At 42.8% G+C, this 19,532-nt stretch overlaps 1 protein-coding gene and 1 long non-coding RNA gene across 3 annotated transcripts in view; one reads left to right on the top strand and one right to left on the bottom strand.

Annotated features, from left to right (window-relative positions):
* The window catches only part of GABRG3 (gamma-aminobutyric acid type A receptor subunit gamma3), a 294,933-nt gene that overhangs the window by 91,803 nt on the left and 183,598 nt on the right, over window positions 1–19,532 (bottom strand). The window lies entirely within an intron of this gene.
* Window positions 7,030–10,672, top strand: LOC309530949. The gene is made up of 3 exons (XR_014218986.1): window positions 7,030–7,084; window positions 9,609–9,734; window positions 10,199–10,672. It is a non-coding gene; the product is annotated as an uncharacterized lncRNA (long non-coding RNA).

Genomic DNA, 19,532 nt, shown 5'->3' on the forward strand with positions numbered 1-19,532 from the left:
ATCACTGCCCTTCCACAAACCCCTGAGGCACCCACTTCATTCTTCCTAATGGTCAAGTTGGTCCTGCATGGTGGTCTTCAACAAGCTTCCAGCTCAACAGACCTTAATTTTAAGATTTCTCTACTGCACATAAATTGACACGCAACATCCACTGTACGGTGCTAATAATATGGAGTTTCCCTGTAAACCAGAGATAGTGACATTGAGCAGTGAAAGTCACTGTGAATATATAAAGAGCAGTCGCAGCAGAAACTTGACATTCTTAAATTGCAATGTTTCCAATACATACGAAAGTTCATATTTCCTTCCTAAAATGTGATAATGCAATGTTGACTCTGTGCCAAATGGCTCTAAGCACTTCTGTCAGACAGTCAGCAAGGCTGAATATGGCTACAGTCTGCTTTGTGTAGTAAAGCCTGACAAATCAAGATGTTTCACTTCATCATCATTAATATTTTGTGTATCCACATTATGAGGGTTACACAAAATAGGTTATTTTTTTCTGAAATATTTTGAGAAGCCTCTAAATACTTGGACTGGGTGATGACGACTTTGTAGGAAGGGATTCTATTTGGAAGGAAAGCTATACACCAGGGGTCAGCAAACTTTTTTCAGCAGGGGGCCAGTCCACTGTCCCTCAGACCTTGTGGGGGGCCAGATTATATTTTGAAAAAAAACCTGAATTTCTATGCCCCACAAATAACCCAGAGATGCATTTTAAATAAAAGGACACAATCTACTCATGTAAAAACATGCTGATTTTACTGTCCACGAGCTGGACTTAGAAGGCGATTGGGCCGAATCCGGCCCCCGGACCTTAGTTTGCCTACCCATGCTATACACTGTATAGTATACAATGATCATTTTATTGCTCTGTGTGGCGTTTATCCTCCTAGGTGTGTGACATCATACTGGGTTCATAAGAAAGGGTTAACTAATTGTAAAATGACTAACCAATGGGAACCCAAGGGGAGGAGTTAGAGTTAGGGTTAGGGTGGTTAAGAAGTCAGTCTGGAGTTAGAGAAGAGACAGAGAGGATACTATGGGTTGGGCTAGTCTGATGTGAGAAAGAGAGAGAATCTCTTAAGAAGAGTCAGTCAAACAGTTGATATAATCAGTCAGAAGGTATTAGAAAGGTATAGGCCAGTAAAGAAACTAAAATTAAGAAACTGACAGGAATATTATCTGAGAAACCATAAACTTGTTAATGCTTATAAAATAAACTTGTTTATTTGATTCAATTTTAACAACTGTCTGGACTCGTTGTTTTACCCAAGAGTAACGGATTGGTGGCAGCGGGGAAGCGAGCACAGTGGTGGCGCAGGGATCAATAGACCGTCAAACGTCCGGGGACCCTGTGTGATCGCCACACTCTGTTTCCCTTTTTTGCACTTAAGATAACATAGAATAGACTAACAATAATACAATAATAGAAATTCAGACTTGGAAGGGACCCTGAGGGTCATCTCGTCCAACCCCCTGCAATTGCTTTCGATTCAAAATACTGTAAACTGCTTTGGGTTTTTTTTAAAAAAACAATCAAGTGGTATATAAATGTTATGAACTAAAGAAATACAATGTTGTGTGACAAGAGAGAGCAAGTTGCATTTACACTTGTAGATCCCCATCTCCCCAATAGGAGAGACATATCCTTGTTTTACTGTGTCCACTATGACAACAATGTCCATCATGACAAGGGATGATTTCAGCATTTCAGCAATTTAATAGCTTGATGGCTCGAGCGATTATTTTAGCTTTTAGTGCCCACCTTATCTTTCTCCAGGTCCATCTTTGCAAGGGCTTTCTCTGCCAAATTGCCTTGCTCTTCTACCAACAACTGTCAAAGCTATCAGGGAAACAGAATCTGACAGTTTCCTGGATAAGCCCCTGCAGCAAGACAAAGCAGTAGTTATAGGTGCTCTGCTTCTTGAAGCCCAGGTAGAATTACTGGCCACTGTCCAAAAGAGTCACACCAGTCAGGCAGGGGAAACGCTCAGCCAGAGGACTTTTCAAAGGTGTTTTTTATTCTCCAGCAGACCACCTGGATGAGCAGGGAGGCTGGTTTTAAATAGAACAGTGACTTGGCTGCTCCAAGGGGTGATCAGCTACAACGGGGCAGTGGGGAATCACAACGCCTCTGACTGCAGACATGATTCTTCTCTGCCTTTACAATGACGTGCCTAAAATTGCAACTTACCTGCAGGTCATTCGCTGAGGAAGACCCTGGTGGCTGCTTTTATAGTTGCTATTTTTGTTTTTATGGAAGGGGAGTCAGGAGACTGAGTCGATCTACGGCTACCAGAATAAACTGCCCTTTGAGGAGACCTCCCATATGGACAGAGTGTTTCCGTTGTTTATACGGCAGAAGCTGGTTGTATTTATTTAATCTAAAGACTTATACAGTGGTACCTCAGGTTAAGTACTTAATTCGTTCCGCAGGTCCGTTCTTAACCTGAAACTGTTCTTAACCTGAAGCACCACTTTAGCTAATGGGGCCTCCTCCTCCTGCTGCTGCTGCTGCTGCTGCGCCGCCAAAGCACGATTTCTGCTCTCATCCTGAAGCAAATTTCTTAACCTGAGGTAATATTTCTGGGTTAGCGGAGTCTGTAACCGGAAATGTATGTAACCTGAAGCATATGTAACCTGAGGTACCACTGTACTGTTTTGGGAGGGCTCCTTTTCAGGATGCCAGCCAGCCAGCCAGCCAGCCAGTTATACCTTTCTCCAGGGCACCCCATTCTATCCCACTTCCCCCCACTTTTCTATTTCTCTCCTCCTTGACAAGACACTTGTACTGTGTAATCACAGAGTTTTCTGTATCGGTGGACTTTTGCTCCTACATTTCGCCCCATAAATTTATGCCACTTCCAAATCCTAAGGAAAGGGGAGATCAATCCATAAGGAAAGCAGAAATGCTTGCACTAATGGAACAATCGCCTTAATCTTATGTTGAATTCCACCCCTTGGGCCTTCCTCAAGTCCACTGACACCTCTCTTGTTCCTTTGGCTACAGTCTGTCGACACTCATCAGCTCAGTTCACTCTTAGAGGGAATAGTAGTTTAACATGCTAAAATATGAAGCTGTCTTTGAATGCTTCTCTAATTGACACTTCCCATTGCCATCATTTATAATTTACTTTCCAATTAGGCAAATAAAGTGTTCTACCTATACATTAAGCACAAGCTAGGCAGGCTGCTACACTGCTATCTAGTCTTCATTTAGTAGCAGTTTCCACTCTGATTCTAAATGCAATATGTGGAAATAAATGTAACTAGTTCTGTAGGACAGAAGGCAGCTGTCTATTTATGGGGGGGACGGGGACACACACAATTGTTGCATGTTTACAGATGCAACACATCAGCTTTTAAACAGGTTTTTACACCCATCAGCCCTTTATCCCCCATAAAGGCCACAATCTCCTGTATGGTGAATACACTAACCAGGTAACTTCTATGTGGCCTGGGACCTTCAAGATGTTTTTATTTGAAGACCGTAGGTTTCTCTGTGAGACATACCAGGAGCACTATTCCTGAGCACCTATTTAGTTAGAAGTCTCCAGGAACTGATTTGCATAATTAAAATGACAACAGCTATTTAATGGAAAGGAAAAATCAGAAGTGCATTTAGAGTGTGCTCCCCATTCTTCCTCTGAATTGCTGGCTTGAATCCAAGCCAAAGTTGTGAAGGATATTCTTCTGCACCCACAAGGGAAGAATATTTTGGTCACCTGACACCACTGTGCTGTCAGATGATTGACACTTACATGTGAAAATGATCCATGGGATGGATGAGTTCAGGGGAAGGATTTTTCTTTTAATAAACCCACTGGTTATTGGAGCACAAAATTATGAGCAAAAATATGTGAAAAGGACACAGACCTACAAATGCTCCAGTTACACAGACAACACCCAATAGTATGGAGTAGAAGGGGAGGGGAGGAGTTCTAAGGGCCAATCAGGGTAGAAGGGGAGGAGTTCTAAGGGCCAATCAGCCCCCCCTAAAAAAGAAATCTACCTGGTCCCCAAAAAGAGCAAGTAGGAAAGCTCACACTGAAATGGGCAGAAGTGTGGGGGCCAAAAGAAAAAGAGGGAAGAGTGTGGGGCAGAGTCGACTTAAATATCCTGGTCTCCTCCTCTTCCCCACTGGGCAAAGCACTCACATGCTATGTCACAGTCCTCCCCTGGAAGACCCAACTCTCATTTTCTTCCGGGGAGGAGGTTGTGGCAAATCAGCTTCCCCCTTCAAGACGGGGAATGGTATTCTCCCAGGACAGGAAATTCATGAATCCCACATCACAGACCTTCCAAGTACCCCTGTTTTCCAGGACAGACTCAGATTTACAGAAGCCACCCTGGTTTCTGATTTGATCCCAGAATGTCCCTCTTGTTTTTAGGACACCCCTATTTTCATCAGAGAAATGTTGGAGGGTATGATCTCAGGGTTCTTAGCAAACCGAAATACAGAAAGCATGCAACAAATCCATTGTGCGACTGAACTTTCAATGTTATTTTTGTAGTCGGGGCTACTGCAGAAGCTGCACAGTAAACTTGGCACAGGTCCGGAGGTGGCAAAGAAAATACTCTGATTCTGGAGGAGCTTTGATGTACATTCCCACCCACACATTCTGATGGGGATCAGTTCTAATTAGAACATCACATGTAACCACCTGAAGTGTGGTGGAGAGTGAAGGAGATGCAAAATTTCATTTCCCAATGAATAATTTAATATTTGCAAGGCGTGCTTTAAAGGGGAGAGCCATGTAAGCAACAAATCTTCCCCAAAAACATACAAAAATGTGCCTTTTTATTCAAAATAGTTGAGTCAGAAAGATTGCCCTGGCAGCTGTTTTCATGGCAACCACTTTGGGCATCAGCCATTAAATGAAGAAAGGGATGACCTGGAATAAACTCAAACATCCCGAGCATCTGGAAGATGAAAGGACAGGCTTCTGTACCTTTTCTTCCCTAGTCCTGTGGAATTGTGGGAAGTACTGTATGTGATGGCCTTAACACCCGAGGTTACTGCTTAGAATTCGTAAGGACCAGAAGCAGCTCATTCAATGGAATGGAGCTGCCACACTGGGTTTCTGGAAGGAGGGCTGCTATTGGTTACTAGGAGGGAATGGGCGGCAAGGCAGCAAGCATATTGGCGCAGTGCAAATGTATTGGCAGATGGAGTAGATTGACTCTACTGGTGTGTTTGCACCACACTAATCTCCACCTGCCTTGCCCCAACCATGCCAGTAGAGTACAGTGTGCCCCACCTAAGGATAAAACATTAACTATGGTTGGATAAAGGGGACGCGGGTGGCGCTGTGGGTTAAACCACAGAGCCTAGGGCTTGCTGATCAGAAGGTCGGCGGTTTGAATCCCCGCAATGGGGTGAGCTCCCATTGCTCGGTCCCTGCTCCTGCCAACCTAGCAGTTCAAAAGCACGTCAAAGTGCAAGTAGATAAATAGGTACTGCTCTGGTGGGTAGGTAAATGGCATTTTTGTGCGCTGCTCTGGTTCGCCAGAAGCGGTTTAGTCATGCTGACCACATGATCCGGAAACTGTACGCCGGCTCCCTTGGCCAATAAAGCGAGATGAGTGCTGCAACCCCAGAGTCGGCCACGACTGGACCTTATGGTCAGGGATCCCTTTACCCTTTCCTTTATGGTTGGAGAAAGGTCCTCCCTCCACTTTTATGTACCTTTCTTTCCAATGAAGGTGGTGGGAAATTTAGTGACCCCCCCCCCTTTGCAGGGAGTCCTTTAGTAAACATGCATTCATACAAAGAGGCCTAGTGGCTTTCTGACCACTCACCTCTTCCTTTTCAAACTCCCCAAGATGCTGGGAAGCATGCAAATGAAAGCTTATGTCAGGGGGTAGGGAAACTACAATTCCTATCATCCCTGGCAATTGGCCATGCTGGCTGGAGCTGAAGTCCAAGAACACCTGGAAGACCACAAGTTCTCCAAACCCTAGTTTATGATACATTTGTTTGTCTTGAGGCATTGTAGGACTCGTCGTACCATTTCTGTTTACTTTGAACACCAACTTGTCATGAAAATAACTGAAGGGGCAGGGAGGCAGCTTAGAGGTGGCAGCTGAAAGGTGAAAATGGCTTGTCTGCTTCTTATTTATTTCTAGAGAATGTGGAGTTACTTTTCCTCAGATGCCAGTTTTCCTCTTTTGAATATGAGGTGGGCGTTTTGACAAGACTGTGACAGCCAAATCCTGAATTTATGTAATCTCTGACATTAATTTCTTCACAAATTTATGATGGGTTCCAAGATTTGCCTATCACCTGCTATCATCTGGGGCTGGTAGATTTACAGTTAATCAGAACCTGACATAGATTAGACTTATTCAGAAACGCCTGCTGTAATTATCACCATTTTTTTCTTGCCTATCGTATATACTTGCTGATTGGGCCATGTTTCTTTCACCATCTGTTATTGCACAGGGGAGATAAAGGACACTTTCCCAAGTATTTTTTAATGGGAAAATCCATATTTCAGATCAGCATACAAATCAAGATTTCAACGAATATTGTATCACACTTGATAATACATAATACCTATTTAATATCTCCACAGCACGGAAGGCTATGCATATATTTTGACTGGCTTTGATGAGCTATTCTGATGTCACAGTAAGACTTCCTGGGTAAAGATGTCGTAGATCTTTCTCAGGAATGAGACTGAGGGCAGATTATTTATATGAAATCTCTCTCTCTCTCTCTCTCTCTCTCTCTCTCTCTCTGTGTGTGTGTGTGTGTGAGAGAGAGAGAGAGAGAGAGAATGCCCTAGAGCTGCTGAAGGGGCTATCAGTTGACGGATGCCAAGAGCCATCCCTTTGAAGTCTGTTCACATTACAACAATTTGCATCGACCATTTGCAAATGAACTTCAAAGGGGTTTTCTCTCAGCACCCATAGCAGATCAGTGTTGTCAGCCAGTGACCTTTCAAGTTGGCACCAAACATCATAATAACATGGTAGCCAGTCAAAGTTGGCCCGGTGGGGGGGGGGCGGCAGTGGGAAGCATATAGCCCATTGGCTAGTTCAAGGTTTCCACCTGTGACCTAGATGGAGTTGCTAGGTAAAGGTAAAGGGACCCCTGACCATTAGGTCCAATCGTGGCCGACTCTGGCATTGCGATGCTCATCTCGCTTTATTGGCTGAGGGAGCCGGCATACAGCTTCCGGGTCATGTGGCCAGCATGACTAAGCAGCTTCTGGTGAACTAGAGCAGCGCACGGAAACGCTGTTTACCTTCCCGCTGGAGCAGTACCTATTTATCTACTTGCACTTTGACATGCTTTTGAACTGCTAGGTTGGCAGGAACAGGGACCGAGCAATGGGAGCTCACCCCGTCGCGGGGATTCGAACCGCTGACCTTCTGATCAGCAAGTCCTAGGCTCTGTGGTTTAATCCACAGCGCCACCCGCGTCCCCTGGAGAACTGTAGCATGTCCAAAATTCTCACGCCATTACACTGAAATCTGTTGGTAACAATGTAATAGAACGTCTCAGACACTTCCAGTACGATTCAAAAAGGAACTACAGAAATAGATTAGCAGCCCATATGGTAAATATTCAAACAATCAAGGAGGGGGCAGGGAGTGAATTCAGACTTCTCAATCTGGACTAAAATATAAAAAAGTGTGATGAACCTATACTTTAACTTCAGGCTTTTTTTCCAACAAGCCAAACATATATGGCCATCTGGATAGCCTGGGAGTCTCTATAATTATATTATGCTTATTCTACCATCTGTGATTTGCTATGTGCCCAGCCCACAGCAGCTAACACTATGTCAAAACAAATCCAATTGTTCTCTTTGGAATACTATAGCTACTTTATGTGGCACATCCATTATTCTATATGTGGAGCTGTGGGGCTATTAACTATAAACTGAAAGATGGTAAGAGATAAATGGCAATAGACTTTCATTAAGAAGCTTTTCCGTAAGTAACCAAACACACACAACAGCAGATGCTTCTGAATGTCATGAGCCTTTAACTATCTCCCAGTGACACATCATAACTAACAACTAGGGGTAGGGATGTGCATGTATTTGCTGAATTGTGTACATTATCTGGCATAATCTCCAACAAACCTTGGGGAATGTGCAGATCTTGACTGCATTTTGTGTATTATACATAATGTCCAACAAGACTTGGGAAGTACCTTCCCCAATAAACCCACAAAGCAGCTAAGCAGCAGATTTGGTCTGCCAAAATTGTCAGCACTGATCATGTATGCATTTCATCACAACCAAGGATTAGGAACTACCTGTACAGCTTCAGCTCATGTACATAGGTGCATTTCAAAGGGGAATTTGCTCACTCCATAGTGGCAGCAAATCCCTTTTTAAGCTGAAACTTCTATTTAAACTAGGCTGCACTCTAGCAATGCTTCAAGAATACGGTGCATTTGCCTGGAGATTCACATAAATTTACTCTAAGGTTTAGGGCAGGCATCCCCAAACTCAGCCCTCCAGCTGTTTTGGGACTACAATTCCCATCATCCCTGACCACTGGTCCTGTTAGCTAGGGATGATGGGAGATGTAGTCAACAGAAGCTGGAGGGCCAGGTTTGGGGATGCCTGGTTTAGGGTATATAGGCAAGTTATAATATTACTGAGTTGACAAGAGTGATCATTTGGGACAAAACTGAAATGACAGCGCTTCCACTATGTCTGGTTGTTAGGGTTTTATTTGGAGTTCACACTTTTTTACTGCCCCATTGAAAGTGCTTTTTTGTTTTTGCCACTTCTTGTGTTCTCTGGCATCAGAAACAGAAACACCTGGGACACAGAAGTAAGACAGGTCAGTGACTCTACCTCCATTGCTATCAGTTGGTCTGAGTGAGGCTCCTAGAGATTACGCTTATGAGATCTTCAATGCAAAGTGAAGGTTAAGTAAAAGCAGTAGCTTCGATAAGATTTGATAAGGTGTGGAGAATAAGAATAGAGAATAAGAAAGTAGACTTCAAGTCATGTACTTTAGGGGAGAGATCTAAAATAAGACCATTTTACAATTCGGTAATACTCAAGAGGTGCTTCACCCTCCACAAACATTCTATCTGTTGAACAAATAACTTGATATTCCAATGAATGACTGATCCCATAAATGTCCTTACAATAGCTTTTGGATCCCTTCAAATCATTAATTTTGTATGAGCAGGTAGACTGTATATGTGCTATAACAATGGAAGCCTCAAAGCATTTTTAACTGAGAGGTGTGTGGAATACCAATTCAAAGGTTTCCTGATCCATAGGGTCAAGATCAATTAAGAGAGATCTGTTGCCTTTTAGCATACTTTAACAGCCTGTAGTAGTCACGAACAGGTGTTTAAAGAGTAGTAAAAGATGCATATTTTTATACCTTGCCCATGGATGAAGCAAACTATACCCCCATGTTGCTTTTCAACATGTGAAGCATTTCCATTCATCCATGCAGAGAAAGGTATGAAGATCACTTGCACATAGTTATGCACAAGTTTGCATTATGATTTTTGTATACCCAGTACACCCCAATATCCAGTAGACACTTTCCACCACTTTGCAGAATGTGAGGTGCACATGAGATAGCAATGAGCAGGGCTTATATGTTGCCCCTAGGAATGGAAGCGTCTTCAGTATTGGAAGAGTAAAACATTATAGAATCTGGGAGACAAGCCCTCTCTCTCCTGCACAGACTTCATCCATTCCATTTCACCGTGCAGCACAGCTCCTCTTTCAACACAGGTAGCTTTCTCAGCTGGTTATTTATCTTTATGGTATAGTATGGGTGTTTCAGTTTAGTAGATTTTATCTCCCAAACCATCTGGTTGCCTAATGGACAAGATTATTGACATTTAGGAGGGGTGGCTGTAAGAAGCTCTAAGCCCAGAACAGAGTAAATAACACATAGCTCTCACATAGCTGTGAGAAAACACCTAGGGATGGAGATATAGATATAGATATAGATATCGATGATATAGATATATATTCCAGATCAATTAAAGCAGGCAGGACAGTTTATACCTCTGGAAAAACGAAAGTTCCCCAATTTTTATCATTTAAACCTAATTTATATCCAAATATCAGACTCTGAAGAGAAACAACTGAAACCCATGCAGATAGATATACGTAGCTTATGTGTTAATTAGACAATAGCATGGCTCAGAATTTTTCACTAGTGTCTGTACGCCCATCCTTCTTCCTCCCAGGTATCCAGGTGGTTTTTGTTCTATCCTAAATTAAATCCAACTACCTGAGTAAAATTTAATCAAGCCTCTCAAGCCAGGAGTTTGGATTCCTTTCAAGTGAGACTGCTAAAGATTCAAGCGTTATCCACTTTTCACAAGCAGATGAATGAAAACTGATAAAGTCTAATCTACTGCCACCTGGGATTTTCTTCAATCAACAAATGAAGTCCATCTGTATCTCTCCTCCAAATCATAATCTTTGCTAACAATCTCAAGCCTGCTCTGCTTTCTAATTATTTTCCCAACAGCAAAATAAAACTACTAATATGATTGGTCACTCTTTCAGCCCTATGTGCAGTAAATTAAAGGATGCAGAAAGGCTTTTACTACCCATTTCCCCAAACTGTCAACATCAGAACAAAAAGCCTCCCACCCCCAAGTGCAGGAATATCTCTCAACTTTGTATAGAATCGTTCTGAGGGTTTTAAAAAACAACAACTATCAAGCAGTGTATAAAGTTTATGAAATTAATAATAATAATAATAATAATAATAATAATAATAATCTATCATTTATACCCCACCCATCTGGCTGGGCTTCCCCAGCCACTCTGGGCGGCTTCCAAAAGAATATTAAAATACTATAATACATCAAACATTAAAAGCTTCCCGAAACAGGGCTGCCTTCAGATGTCTTCTAAAAGCCTGGTAGTTGTTGTTCTCTTTGACATCTGGTGGGAGGGTGTTCCACAGGGAAGGCACCACTACCAAGAAGGCCCTCTGCCTGGTTCCCTGTAACCTCACTTCTCGCAGTGAGGGAACCGCCAGAAGGCCCTTGGAGCTGGACCTCAGTATCCAGGTTGAATGATGGGGGTGGAGATGCTCCTTCAGGTATACTGGAGCCGAGGCCGTTTAGGGCTTTAAAGGTCAGCACCAACACTTTCAATTGTGCTCAGAAATGTACTGGGAGCCAATGTAGGTCTTTCAGGACCAGTGTTGTATGGTCTCAGTGGCTACTCACAGTCACCAGTCTAACTCAGTTCTGGCAACCTCTCAGGTGGATGCCATTGCCATTTTAAGAGAACGAGGGAAGCATTCATTGTTCTGGAAGCATTCATTGTTCTAGAAAAATTACACTCTGTCATCTATCTATCATCTAACAGCCAGCACACAAAAGAGAAATTAAAGCAAGTCACCTGTGGGGGAGTTCCCTTAACCTTTTTTCACCCTTCATAAGAAACCCCAAAGGGTCACCTCTTCCCTTGGGGGCTACCCCAATGGTGGAGACCACCTGTCAATAGTAAAGGTAAAGGGACCCCTGACCATTAGGTCCAGTCGTGGCCGACTCTGGGGTTGCGGCGCTCATCTTGCTTTATTGGCCGAGGGAGCTGGCGTACAGCTTCTGGGTCATGTGGCCAGCATGACTAAGCCACTTCTGGCGAGCCAGAGCAGCGCACGGAAACGCCGTTTACCTTCCTGCTGGAGCGGTACCTATTTATCTACTTGCACTTTGATGTGCTTTCAAACTGCTAGGTGGGCAGGAGCAGGGACCGAGCAAAGGAAGCTCACCCCGTCATGGGGGTTCGAACCTCAGACCTTCTGATCAGCAAGCCCTAGGCTCTGTGGTTTAACCCACAGTGCCACCCAGGTCCCTGTCAATAGTAGCTTCCAAATAAATATGCTTCCCAACTGGAAAGGAGCCAGAGGTATGGCAGATTCCCTACTCTGCAGGCGGGACTAGGTTGCCAAACTTTCTGACCCTTCCAATAGGCTGCTGTTATGTAGCATCATCAGAAAATTTTCTGGGAGGGCAAGATAGTGTCCACTTCCCAGCCTGCAACCTGTGCAATAGGAGGTGGGAAAATTGCAACAGTGAGTAGCATCTTTCAGTAATGCTTTGCCCTCTTAGTTTATTTTTAATGAACATTGAAAACATTATACTAAGAGAAATTTGAATCCTAAAACACCTGCAGTAAGCTTTGTGGGGTTTTTTGACCCATCCAAATGCAGCATTAAGAACAGTCTACAAGTGAGTGTGGGAGGGGGTGAAATCCAGAGCTAGTAAGCACCACTTGAAACAAGGGGTAAAGGTAAAGGAAAAGGGACCCCTGACCATTAGGTCCAGTCGTGACCAACTCTGGAGTTGCGGCGCTCATCTCGCTTTATTGGCCGAGGGAGCCGGCGTACAGCTTCTGGGTCATGTGGCCAGCATGACTAAGCCACTTCTGGCGAACCAGAGCAGTGCACGGAAACGCCGTTTACCTTCCCGCCGGAGTGGTACCTATTTATCTACTTGCACTTTGATGTGCTTTCGAACTGCTAGGTTGGCAGGAGCAGGGACCAAGCAACAGGAGCTCACCCCGTCGCAGGGATTTGAACCGCTGACCTTCTGATCGGCAAGTCCTAGGTTCAGTGGCTTAACCCACAGCGCCACCTGTGTCCCGAAACAAGGGGTACCTGTGGGTTTAAATTTACAAATGTTTGCTCATATGTGAACTACGTGTTCATATTTCAATTTTTCACTGCAGGGGAGCTTTACTGGCAAAGAGACATCAATTGTCTTTGGCAACTTACTAAAAAACAAAAAAAGGCTCTCTTTCTTTATCTTGTTCACTTCTTTTTTACATGACATTGAATGTCTGCGGTAGAGCTTTTCTAAGAAAAGCCACACTATCTCAATATCAGGCTAAAAGAGAGGGTCTTATCCCCGCCCCCACTAAAAAAAGAAAAGAAAAAGTTAATTGTACTGAGAGTTGGGACTCACGGCTGTCATCTTTTTATCAGGTGATTAAAAAAAAAGTGCCTATGAAATAAAAAATGCAGAGAAATCTAGTTAAGATTCTCAGAAAGAAAGACACACAAAAAAGGTGAGAATTAAAAAAACACGTTTTGAAACCTTTCCACCTTATTCACAGCTGGCTCGTCAGTTTGACACCAGAGCCCACAGGGCACAAGTGTGAAGGCGCAGAAGTGTGAAGGAGACGATAGTTTCATAGCCCTGTTCATTCCCTTGTCACCTTCAGGCATCAACATGACTTTCAGTCCAGAGCTAAGTATCTAGCCTAGCCATGGCCTGGAGCGAGGGTAAAAAATAATAATGTTGCAATTTCTGCACAGCCCGGTGGCAACAAGCAAAGCCTTTCATTTGGAACATGCAGTCCTGGCAACTGATATGAAGCAATGAAAACCGCCACAAATGCGAGCTGTCGAAGGAGGAAGACGAGCAAATATAGGAAGCATCCTAGCAGGGGTTGTGATAGCCAGAGAGCCATCCTTGTCCTGTTAATGCTGCTTTTTGGAATCACTGCCTTTGCGTACTGAAGCATTCCCTTTCCCACGTCCCTGATTATTCACTCGAAACTGAGGCTCGACTCAAAAAAATATTCCGTATCGGAACGCTGTGTCGCACCGACTAAACAAAGCAGAGACCAAAGAGCACATCCACATCATCGAAATGGCCAAAGGCTTTAGAGTGACAAAAAGCAGAAGCAAAGGTTTCAAAGTGTCACTGCACCGCATCCATCCACTACATCCTTTGTGAAATCAGAAAGTTATATTCAGTACTTTTCTTCTAGGAAAATGGTGCTGGACCCATGTACCCTCGAGTACCCCCAGAAAAAAATATATGCAATGGTTATATAATGATGGCATCTTTTTCAAAGTCAGGTGTGGGTTTCCATAAGGAGTGCTGGAAATTCTTGAGGTCAACCCCGATACCGAGCCCAATTTGGTTGTGCCTTTACAAAGTAGGCATAAGCAGTACTGATCAAGGCACAGCTGCTGGCAAAAGGTTGGTGAATCTCAGAGTTGGATCAGGTCATTTGAGGATCAAAGATTTTTTAAAAAGCCTCTCTGCCCTCACTTGCCAGCATCGGGTTCTGATCCAGACAGCTTGGTTTCTCCAACTTTTCTCACTATGAATATCTGTGGGCAGGAGGCTACTGCCACCCTGCCAATGTGTTCTAGCAAAGTTTGGCAAAGCTTTTTACACCTCCTCCAAAAAATGTCATCTAATGGCATGCAATATGCAGCTACAGGCACCATCCAACTCCCATCAGTTGCTCTTTTCCCACTTGTACTTGTTCTTCCCCAAAGTATTCCGGCTATTCCCCTCTTATGTCTTCCCTCAGGGAGCGGGGGGGGGGGAATCCTCTTCTGAAAGCTTCACATCTGCTCTGCTCAAAATATAATATTCCTAAAGGCTCAACTAATCCATGACATATGGCAGTCCCCAAATGATCAATATGCATAAGGTATGCTCTGAGCCTTGTTTTCTCGGAGTATTTAATATAAAATCAACTGTGATCATGAAAAAACCTGTCAGATCCGTTTAGGTCCAAAGTGTATGTATTCTCATTAAAACAAAACAAAACAACAACACTTGAAGATCATTCTAAATGTTGCTCAGCCATTTATGGCTTCCAAAGGAGTAGACAAATACTTATTAAGCAATCAGTTTGCCCACACAGGAAGACTATGGGTGTATGAAACAGCTGCTCCATGCATGGAAACCCACACAGGATGTTGCTATGCAGGCAAAGACAACACACTGAAAATTGGCTTTGTAGGGCAGTGTTGAATTCTGTGGCTAGAGGCCAACCCAAACAAACAAATGCACCTATATTGCTATTGAATCATGTATATGTTGCCTGGGCCATCCGCTGGTTGTGAGAACACCGACTCAAGACTTCATTGAAGGGGGTTTGAATGAATTCTTCTTCAAAATTGTGATGGATGGGACAGGAAAAGGAGGGACCACCATCAATTTTTAAGGGGCTTATTAAAAAAATATATGTTCAGGGTGAATTCCTTTCCTTTTCTATTTCTGCTTTGCCGCCATTGGAAGTAGCAGAAGTGTTCCTATGAATCATCTATACAGAGGAACCTACCCATGTAGCCTTCTCATTCATTTTAGTACCACTCAAACAGTGGTTTGCTCGAACAATAAATGGCACACACACACACACACAAACACACACAGTATCAAATAATAAAATTGAAAAATTACAATGTCAAATAAAACGGAATAGTAAAGCATAGCAGCACATTTCAAAAACATCTCCAGAGCAAGGGAACCCCTCCCCCACTCTTGCCAAGACACAACCTGACTCACAGTATGCAACACCTACCCCACTAACACATACACACCATGGGATTGTTTGCTCATCAGGTGCAAGCAGGAGTTTCAGCAGTAGCCCTTGGCTCACCCTTTCAGAGTTGGCCATTATAAGATTCCAGAATAATAATCCATTCTTTACAAAAGCAGCATAAGGGAGGTCCACATTCCTTCTTACGTCTAGCACAACCACTTTCCCTACTACAGGACTTAATCAGATAGTACCCTCTGCTTATCCAATCTCTCTCATCCCATGCTACTCCCATTTCTCACACGCATGCACCAAAACACATAGCACTCTAGCCATCCAATTGCTCGAATATATTTCACTCTCCAAACCACTAATCACCAATCACTCCACCTACTCTGCTAAAATATACGTGGAGATGACAAAATCACTCACTGTCAGAACCATATACAGTAACATAACAAAGTTATGCCTCAGTAACACAGATGTAGTGTCCTAGACAGCAATCTGACTCACTCACTCAAACTCTTACACACCCAAGACTCTCAACCTTCCCTGAGAACTGCTCTTTCCCTCCAAGGACTGCCCTCGGACATTTCTAACACACCCCACAGGCACTCCACACACAAAAATAGCCATTAGCAAAATACACCATAATACAGTGACCCTAGTAACTAGCCATATGTGCCAGGAAATGCCTCAGGGAACATATAGGTTTTCAGCATGCATCAGAAGTGTATTTCTAAGAGAAGGTTGTTACACATACTTTAATTCTATTTCAAACCTTTCTTGCATTCACGTACCCTCTTATGACAAAAACGTTTCTTTTCTGAAATTTCTCTCCACGTCTCTGTCTTCTCAGTAATGCCTCCTTGGCTCCCACTGCTCATCTTAAAAATCTAACAGCTTGAGGGTTCTGACTGAAACATTAGATTAAATAAATCTATGCTGGTGTTTGTTTTGCCTATCATTTTTATTTACTTATGCCTATACATAAACAATATATCAGTCAGTTGGTGTGTGTGTGCGTGTGTGTGTGACACAGTGGTGTGGCACAACCATTCTGCTCGGTATCAGTGACTCTCCCTAGACATTAATGGCTTCACTTTAAGGTCCAGTTGCTCACAGCCTGACAGGACTGAAAATGAAAGCTTTCCGTAACAAATGAAAGTGCTTGAAGGAAGGACATTTTTACACTTGGAAAGAAAACTATTTTAAGTCTTCTTTAGGAGTGTTTATAGCTGCTGATGCGTCGTCTTCTTGGTACTAAAAAGCAGGACAAATGGAAACTCTTGAAATCAATAGCACTTAACTTCCAGGCTTCTCTATTTATGATAGGGGTGATAAGACACTTGGGTTTTCAACACCTAAGACTCTTCACAAGATTGATTGATCTTGGATCACTTGTGAGGGATGTCTCGCTCAAGGGCAGCAATCACACCAGGGGCATCAGGAGTTCCAGCTAATTTGAATATACCTACTTTGCAGTCTTTATTCCATTTCCAAGATCCATGTTTTCCAATGGCTACAAAAATTAGAATTGGTTAGATTCCCAGCTGAGGCAGGGAAGAGCATTAACATAACATGAAGAGCACATTGGCAGCTGAAAAACTCACCCATTTCCATCATTTGACTTTAAATGTTCCAACCATTGTCTGGACATGGTGCAGGTTTCCTATGTACAGTACTTTGGGGGGAAAGTTTTGGCCTAGCTAGGGATCCTCATACTGGTGTCCTGCCTCTGTGCTTCTAGAGCAAAGTGTGCATATGTAAGTCTTGATCCACAGGCCCAAAGGAGGGCCTTGCACGAGTCATTTGGTGCAGGGATACCAAAGGGGGAAGCGAGAAATGACAGGATGGCCAGTTCTAGTGCTTTATTAAAGAAAGGTATAAACCAGGTCAGCAAACTTTTTCAGCAGGGGGCTGCTCCACTGTCCCTCAGATCTTGTGGAGGGCCGGACTATATTTTGAAATAAAAGAAAAGAACAAATTCCTGTGCCCCACAAATAACCCAGAGATGCATTTTAAATAAAAGGACACATTCTACTCATGTAGAAACACGCTGATTCCCGGACCGTCCACAGGCTGGATTTAGAAGGCGATTGGGCCAGATCTGGCCCCCTGGCCTTAGTTTGCCTACCCATGGTATAAACTTACAACACAGCAGCAGAGTCCTGCTGCCTTCACAGGCTCAGGATAGATCCTGAAGCAGTAAGTAGTTACAGGTAGGTAGCCATGTTGGTTTGCCATAGTTGAAACAAAATGAAAAAATTCCTTCCAGTAGCACCTTAGAGACCAACTAAGTTTGTTATTGGTATGAGGTTTCGTGTGCATGCTGAAGCAGTAAGTAGCAATTATGACTTGTCCGTGAGGTGCTAATATGTTAAGCATTACTTATACACAAAGCAAGCTGTATAAGCTGGCAGCAATTGCCCAATCAACTCAGCCCTGGCTTAGAGGCCCCTTCCCAACTCTCATCTCTCTCTCAGACCAGGGAATAGCTGACAGGCAGCCAGCATGAGAAGTCTCTCCCATCCCAACTAACTAAACCAAAATGAGGGCTTCAAAGCTTCAAAGCATATATATATATATATGAGCTCATTTTTGCAGAAACTAACAATTATCTTGACTACCAAAATGGCACTCACAGGCCTTATGGTACACTTTCACTGTTTAGTTCTACACATTGCAAAACTCTAAGTTCGTTTCTTGATGCATGGGAGGAACTGGCTTAGTCTCCCCCCCCCCATCATATTATTTTATTATCTTCTTAATTATGCTGTTTTAAAACTGCATTTTACATTCGTCTTCCTTTAGTAATGTTTTCTTTTGAAATGTTTAAGATAATTTTTTTTTGGTTAACTTTTGTGCGTTAAAAGTGCATTCTGAAATTGATTTCCTTTGCAATGTGTTATTCTGAACATCTTAAGGTAATATTTTAGCTTCCTGTTAATTATGTTGCTTTGAAGGCATGCTTTATCTTTGACTACCTTCGGTAATGTTTATTCTGGTCTGTTTGATGTTTTAATGTCTTGTAAACCACTTTGTGATTTTTTTACTTAAAAATATAAAGCTGTATAGAAATGAAATGAACGATAATAATAACATTAATAATAATAGTAGTCTAGAAAACACTCCCCCCTAAAAATAAACAATTATATAAAACAGAAGTCTCAGGATATTCAGTACCTAATAGCAGAATTTGCATTTATGTGGCTCATCCGTAAACATTAAGATTGCCACTATTAGCCAGGAAATGAACACAGTAAAAAAAGCTAGTTCAGCACATCGGACAGCTCCCAGGACTATTACCAGTCTTTGTCTGCTTCTGATGGGGGAGAGGGGAGAGATTTTGGTCTTATTTTCGCATCTAAAGACCAGCTGAATGCTAGATTCAGCATCTAATCCTCTCACTGAATATTAAGAAAGTATTATACTATGAATTGTATATTATTCCATTTTCTATTGGTGTGGAAATGAACAGAGTTGGTCACTGAACAGTCACTAAAAATAGAGAGGGAGAATTATCACTGGGAATTTAGGGCTGTGCACATCTCTTGTAAATATCTGGTATGAGCACTGTCTAAGGCTTATCCTCCTCAGCTTAAGAAATCTGACCTGGCCACTGAAGGAGGTTGTCTGGCTGCAATTTTGGTGGAAACAACTGCTTTGTTTGTTGGTTTCAATCAATACAATCCCTTAGTGCAAATTCCCAAGTTAAGCCTCAGGTTTCTAAGCTGATGGGAGCAAGCTAATAACTTTTAGTTCAATGTATCTCTTGGGGCACAGACACAAAAAAAGAAGACTTAAAAGAGATTTTGAAGTAATTTGGAACAATGACATAAAGAAAAACCCTCCACTGTCTTAGCCAATGCAAACTTTTTAAAATGTTGAAAATGTGTGTCTTTTAACTTGCAGGAGAGATTTGTCAAACTAAGCTTAGATCTGCTGTTCTAATCTCTATATCGGGCATAGGCAAACTTGGCCCTCCAGATGTTTTGAGACTACAATTCCCATCATCCCTGACCACTGGTCCTGTTAGCTAGGGATGATGGGAGTTGTAGTCCCAAAACATCTGGAAGGCCAAGTTTGCCTATGCCTGCTCTATATGATATCATCAGGGCTTTCTTTCAGCAGGAACTCACTAGAACTCAGTTCTGGCAACTTTCAGGTGGGCATCCTTGCCACTATAAGAGAAAGAAAGGAGGCATTCATGGTGAGTTCTGGCACCTGTTTTTCTAGAAAAATAGCACTGGATGCCATCCTATAGAT

The sequence above is a fragment of the Podarcis vaucheri genome (assembly GCF_965113315.1).
Source record: "Podarcis vaucheri genome assembly, chromosome: 4".
NCBI lineage: Eukaryota > Metazoa > Chordata > Lepidosauria > Squamata > Lacertidae > Podarcis > Podarcis vaucheri.